We start from the raw sequence: 6,960 nt of genomic DNA on the forward strand, positions 1-6,960 counted from the left end.
CAACTCTCTTTTCTGTTACTAGAGCACATACCGTAAACTGCGGGAGGCAAAGGAAAGGGCAAGAATAAACATGTTGAGTTTCCCTAGTGCTGAAAGAAGTTGCTTTACCACTCTGGCAAGGAGGATAGAAAGCTAAAAGAGGGAACTTGAAGTGATGTTTGGATTGCAAGGGCAGAGGCCGGTTGCTGGCAGGGCCCACCTTTACGGGTGTGCTCCCCGGCTGTCACTCCCCCATACACGCTAGAGCCGGGTACTTACCCTGACAGTGAGAGCAGAGTGTTTACCGCGTGTAGCATACTCCATGACAACAAGCGTTTGTCAGTAACTCTGAGGATCGTCACAAATGGAAACCACAACGTATCTGACTGAGATTCAGCTCTCGGGGTCATCGTAGAAAGCACCTCATAATGTCATCAGCTCTTCCTGGGTGTTTTCGAAGCAAGAGTGACATGAAATCAGCTCACTCTGATGTGGCTTTTTCTGTATCTGTCCCCTCTGTCACAGAGAGAAAGAGAGACAATTCAAATGCCGTTCTAGAACTTTCAGAAGCCCAAGGATTAGTTATTTTGAATCTTACTCATTCTTGCATAAGATGTGACAAGCGTGTACCATCTGCGGGTCATGCTAATCTCTCAGTCTTTGCGTCTGGTCCTTTTGCTTGTTTTAGAACGGTTGCTCCAGATTCACCTGCGCACACCTGCTCCCCCAGCCTCAGACATAGGGCATTTTAGGATGGGGTAGAGGCTGGAGATGGTACTAGGAAAACCTCAACCACTCAGGCCCAAGGTAGACCTCAGAGCCAATCGATAGATGTCACGCTGGACATAGAGGCTGTGTGGGTGGATAATCACTGCCATTTTAAAGGAGGAAGCACACTTCTGCGGACCTTTCAGTGTGTGTAACCATTTCACTTTTTTTATTTGCAGAAGGCAGAGATCGATCTCTTTACGTCTTCAGGTTGCCTACCTTTCCATTGTATTCGTCAATCTGTAACTGAGTTGCTAAATATATATATAGTCTCTATTATTATGTGCTTAAGTCCCCAAGTATTCTGCTCCACAAACTGAATCACTTTGGGGAAAATTTGGTTTTCCTATGTTTTGTAATGTTTATGACTAAGTAAAGATGGAATTAAATAATTATATGCAAACTGAACTATTAAAAATTGGCTTAGCTTTATTCTTTTGGGGGCTTGGGACTGAAACACCGCTATGCACTGACACGTTCTTTGCTTTCTGAATCCACTTGAATTCTTGAAACTATCCTTCGGGTTGAGCAAACTCTGTCACGTTACAAGTTTGGAAACTGAAGCCCAGAGAAAGAAGGTTGCTTTAGCTGCAAAGCGCAAAGGTCCTGATCATTATGGGTATTCCAGTGGACCATCTCTACACTAACTAGGTACCCAAGCAACTTGCACCAGCTCCATGGCAACCCTCAGATTCTTGAGTCATCCCTGGGCTTTTGTTTTGTGTTTTATGTCAGTGTTGTTTTGTCTCAGTGTTGCCTGCAGCATGAAGTTCAGGATTAGATGAACTTGAACACTAAGCCCCTGCATCCTCTGGCTGCTGGTGTCTCTCACTGATGTCCCATTACACCCATGGTTTCTTTTTTTTTTTTTTTTTTTTTTGTAACAGAACTTGCCTCAAGTTTATTTGTAAAAACAGCATAAGGTCCTGAACATCTGCAAATACTGTGTAGGTGTTCACACCAGTCCATCTGTCTTCACATTGGCAGACTGAGACCTTTTTTATGGGGCCTTCACAGGGGCCTGAGCACCTTTGGGAGCCTGAGCTGCAGCTGAGGCCTCTGCCTTGGCTTGAACCTTGGGCTTTGTTTTTTGGAGCCTACGACCCCTGGCCATGTAGCTTCTAATCCGCTTCCCAAGCTTGGGGTGAGCAATTAAATCCAGGCAGGTGAGTTTGCGGGTGGGGCCCTTTGGCACCTTGGGCTTCACCACCTGGGGCTTCACCAGGGCCTTGATGGCCTCCGCACGTGCGCTCATGGCCTTTGCATTATTTGCCTGCATCTTCTTCAGGCCTTTCTTGTTGTGCTTCTTGGCAAAGCGCATGTTCCTCAGGAACTTGGGGTCAACCCCCTTGAGAGATTCCTATCTTTGTGACCGGGGTTTCTTGATGCCGTTTCTGTGCCATTTCCGGGACTGATTGTGTGTGGTGTGGTTCTTGGACTTGGCCATGGCTGGACTGTAATCGGCGGCTCCCGAAGCGCCTGCGACCGGAAGAGCACACCCATGGTTTCTTAGCATGGTTGGTTCTCGGTACCCACTTGGAATATGCTTGGTCCTTTCCAAAAGTGAACACATCAGAGAACTCCTGTCTGTAACTTCCTCACTTTCCTACTGTGTAGCTCTGGCACTTCTCAAGTTTTCCGCAGCTCAGTATTAATGGGTGTTTTTCTTTTTTTTTAAATTTCACATTTTTCTCTCATAAAATATTTTTTCTTCTTGAAAAATCTATATATTTTTGTTACAAATAGTTCTCTGTTCTTGATAAGAAAATTAACAAGTATATCTAACTAAAGAAATAGAATTTCTTAAGGCTGATTTTTAGTTAGAAATAATATAGGTTTTTACACTTTTTTTTTAATTTTACATGTCTGGGTGTTTTCCTGCATGTGTGTTTATGTACGACTTACATGTAGTTCCTAAAGAGGTCAGAAGAGGGCATTGAATCCCCTGGGACTAAAGTTACAGATGGTCGTGAACTGCCATGTGGTTCCTGGGCATTGAACCCAGGTCTTCTGGAAGAACAGCCATTACTCTTAACCACTTCTCCATTTCTCCAGCCCTAGGAAAAATATATGTTTTTAGAGAGCTTCAGGACCTATTGCATTATAATCCTTCAGAGGTAGGACTAGGGAGATCTTCTGGTTTTATGTGAATCACTGCCCTTATTAATAGCTGTATTTATTTATTTATTTGTCTGTCCTCCAGAAAAGGTTTTTTTTTTGCTACAAATAATGTATTAGTTTTACCTTCAATTATTTTAAGACTGCAGCTGTCATGTGAATCTAAAATGTCTCTTTTGCCATGTTTATTTAAAAAGGAATCAAATTGGGGAAGATTTAAGTGAAAAAATTCGTTTTTGAACCTTCAAATTTTTAAATATATATATATTTGCAATGGAGAGAGTTATACTTTTTGTTCCTATATGCACAAAAACAGATTTCTTCAAGGCATATCATGGGTAAAATGCACAATTTTAATATTTGATGATTCAGATATGGGTTTTGACATGGCATGGTGGCACACACCCGTAATTCTAGTTCTCCGAAGGTGGAGATAAGAGGATTGAAGTTCAAGATCATCTTGGCTCTTTGATAAGTTCACAACCAGCCTGGGCCTCATGGAAGACCTTGTCTCCAAACAAACAAAATATTTGGGAAGTAAACATTCTCTTCCCCCTGCTAAACCAAAACTCCTCTTCGGTGATTACCAGAAAACTACATGTTGTTATTGAGTGCCAGTTGATGCGGAAGGAAGTCTGGCCCTGAAATCTGAAAACCTCCCTCAAAGTCTGGGATCTCTTAACAGAACAGACTTTGACACTGCAGTCTATTCCTCTGCATCTCTAGGTTGCTGTTTCTTTATATGAAGACACGGAGGAGCCACTACTCTGTAGGAAGATTTGAGAAGCTGCTACCCTTCGTGTGTTTACCTAGTCTGTATCCGTTATGCACATCATGGAGTCCCCACAAAATCAACTAGGAGTCCTGTATGTAAGAGCAAAGAACTTTTTTCTTTCACAAGTTTGCAAACTCCGTCTCTCCATGTGTCCAACATATTGGAGTGACTGGACAGCCCTGAGGTCAGTTAGGGTTGGGTTTTTGTAGTAGCAAAGGTGGGGGTAAGGGATTTCTAAGGTTCAGAACTCCTGATTGGCTGACATTTGTCTAGGGGTGTCCTGGTGAAAAGCGAAGGGTGTGTGCTGGCAGGTGATTCTATCTACAGTGGTTGGTAAGTTAAGAATTTCCTTTGGATGGTCTGTTCCTGGGTGGTCTCAGTTTGTGGTCTTTCTTGGAACCAGGTATTGCCTCAGGGTAAACTACTGAGACTCAGGTCTCTATTGAGCTTGTCATGGCTGGGTCCTACAGTATCCAAGGGTCCATTATTTCGATATCTTATTTTTTTAAAAAAAAAAAATAGATTTGCTTTTCCCCGAGTGTAATTATTTCCTCATAGTCCATGGTTGGAAATGCTTTTTTCAGACTTTGTAACATAAGCACCTGCACTGGTCTGTCTCACTGTGAACTTTGTTTTTCGTGGGATTATTTCTTTCAGTAACTGATGCATCACCAAGTAGTATAACCTCCAGTCGCTCCTTCTGTCTACACTATAGTTACACTCTCTGGTGTTCCAGGTCTTCTCTTGAACCCACGCATTTGTTCTGACCTTTTCTCTCCCTGCATTTCCACCTCCTCCTCCATCAGATGCTCACCTTTCTGCTTATTTCAGACGTGCTCCACTACCTGTGCATCGTGCGGCCCTCATTCTTTGTCCTGCACCTAACTTCCAGCTGATTACCTCGCCCATCCTTCATTCTGGTTGGCTAATTAGGTCCAGATTTTGTCTATCAGAAACTTTTAGGAACTATAGCACCTATGGGTCCCATTGCTTCCCCTACTAAGTGGATAAAAATGCCATTTTGCCCTACATGGGAGAGCTAGCCGAAAGCAAGGACTTTATAATACTTCTCTGGGAGCCTTGTAGAGGATGTCAGTTAAATGAGAAAGGTTTTCTCTTTTTAACAAAATGGAGAGAAGATGATGCTCAATAGAACCCTGAACTTCATTAAGGTATTTACCAAATGCTCAGCTTCCCACTGAAAAGATATTGGTGTCAAATGTATTATAATCTTTTAGAAATACCATCTTCACCCGTTAAAAACCTTCCACAAGCCGGGCAGTGGTGGTGCACACCTTTAATCCCAGCACTCGAGAGGCAGAGGCAGGCGGATCTCTGGGAGTTCGAGGCCAGCCTGGTCTACAAGAGCTAGTTCCGGGACCGGCACCAAAGCTACAAAGAAACCCTGTTTTGAAACACCCTCCCCCCCAAAAAAATCTTCCACAATGTACAGGCACGATGGCTCTGTGCATGCAGGCACCTGCTGCCAAGGCTGATAGACAACCTAGAACCACATGGTAGAAAAGAACAGACTCCTGTGACCTCCATACACATACCATCACATACTCATTCCCCCACACACATTAAAAGTAAAATAAATGCTTCCTATAGGCTAGGACTGGGTAGTTTTAAATAATACAACATTTAATTAGTTGACTAATAGCTAAAAAAAAAAAAAAATCTGACGTGATTACATCATTTTAGAGAGCGTCTGGAGATTCAGCTTCCATTTCAACCAGACAGACAAGTGCATGTTTGTCCCACTCAAGTGTCTTGGCATTTCTGAACTGTAAGGAGTACATGATAATTTTTCTCTCCCTGCACTTTACCCCCGACAGGCTGCTGTGATTGTCCACAGCAGCGGGAGCCACTTTGAAGGTTTGATTAAAGCAGCTGAAGATGCTTGAAGAGATCTGTTTGCTGAAAATACCTGGTAACAAACAGGAACCTGGGAGCAAATAAAGTGTGCTATTCTGAATTTTAAAAATAAATGCTTTTAAATGCCTGACTGAGTTAGTGGTTATTTTCTATCCAGTTATAGCTTCAAGATAACAATAAAAAGTTAGAGATTTTTTTTGTAAATTTTACTGTTCATCGTGGAATTTGAAATTGACTTGGAGTGTTGGGTTTGACGGATTCAATACTAGCAAAGAGATAGTTATATTTCGTGGCTATAATTTTTTGTTTTATGAGTATTCCCAGTATTATGGTAAAACACCTGAATGGCGGCAGTGGGCAGCAGGCCACGAGACCACAGCGGGCCAGGAAGGCAGCCATGCAGAGTGAGGTTGGATATTTATTTAATGGGTTATGGAAGGGAAGGGAGAAGAGGAAAGGGGAGAAGAGGAAAGAGCAGAGAGAGGCAGAGAGAGAAAGAGAAGAGAGACAGGAGTGGAGTAGTGGGGAGAAGGGAGCGAGGCAGAAGCTGCCACTTAGGGAGAGAGACAGAAAAGGAAGGAGCCCAGACTGGAAGCAGAAGGAAGATCTGCCTGCCTCAGTGGACTGGGGAGGGAGTGGGTAGGGCTTGTCTCTTAAAGGGGCAGGACAGACCATTACACCCAGTTCACCCAGTTATTCTTTGCACAAGCTCATGGCAGAGGGATGACATTCAGCATTAAGCTGCAGAATGGGAGAGTCTGACACCACCCCTGCTTTGATTCCTGCACTGCCTGGCTTCCTTCGTCTCATCCTGTATGGGGTTGCCATGTCATTTTCTGTCCCTGTCTCCTCTCCTAGCTACCAACTCCTTAAAGCTTTGGTGTTCAAGGCTTGTTCACTGTCACTATGAAGGAACACAGTTTCTGTGACTTCTACACTGAACTGGCCATCCCAAACCCATTGTAGGCATCCAATATATATTATTGTATTCCTGCTGAGATCATTTCAGGTTTAACTTGACTCTGAGATTAAGATGCCCCAGCTAAACTTAGCTTCTGTTAAACTAACTCCTTGCTATGCAGCCCTCTCTGTATCTGCTAAGCGAGATGCCAGGATGTGGGGTTTGCCTTTAAAAGCCCTTTGGTCTAAATGGTCAGGGCTACACTTAGGTCCTGAATACCTGGGTATAGTCTCAGCTGAATGGAATAAAGACTTTCAACTGGCCTTCTCCCTTTGGCCCTTAAATATAGGATTAGACTTCAAATATCCCCTTTCCCTGAAGGTAGAGGCCTCTCAGGACTAATAGGAGGGAGGGGAACTTGTACTTTTTAATAGAACTGAAAACATTGTGAATGATAAAGGAGAAAACTTAATTGGAGCTTAATCATAATAGGGAAAGGAACCAATATTTAAAAAAAAATTCCACTTCTCTTTCCTACAGC

This window comes from Chionomys nivalis, chromosome 19, assembly GCF_950005125.1.
Source record: "Chionomys nivalis chromosome 19, mChiNiv1.1, whole genome shotgun sequence".
NCBI lineage: Eukaryota > Metazoa > Chordata > Mammalia > Rodentia > Cricetidae > Chionomys > Chionomys nivalis.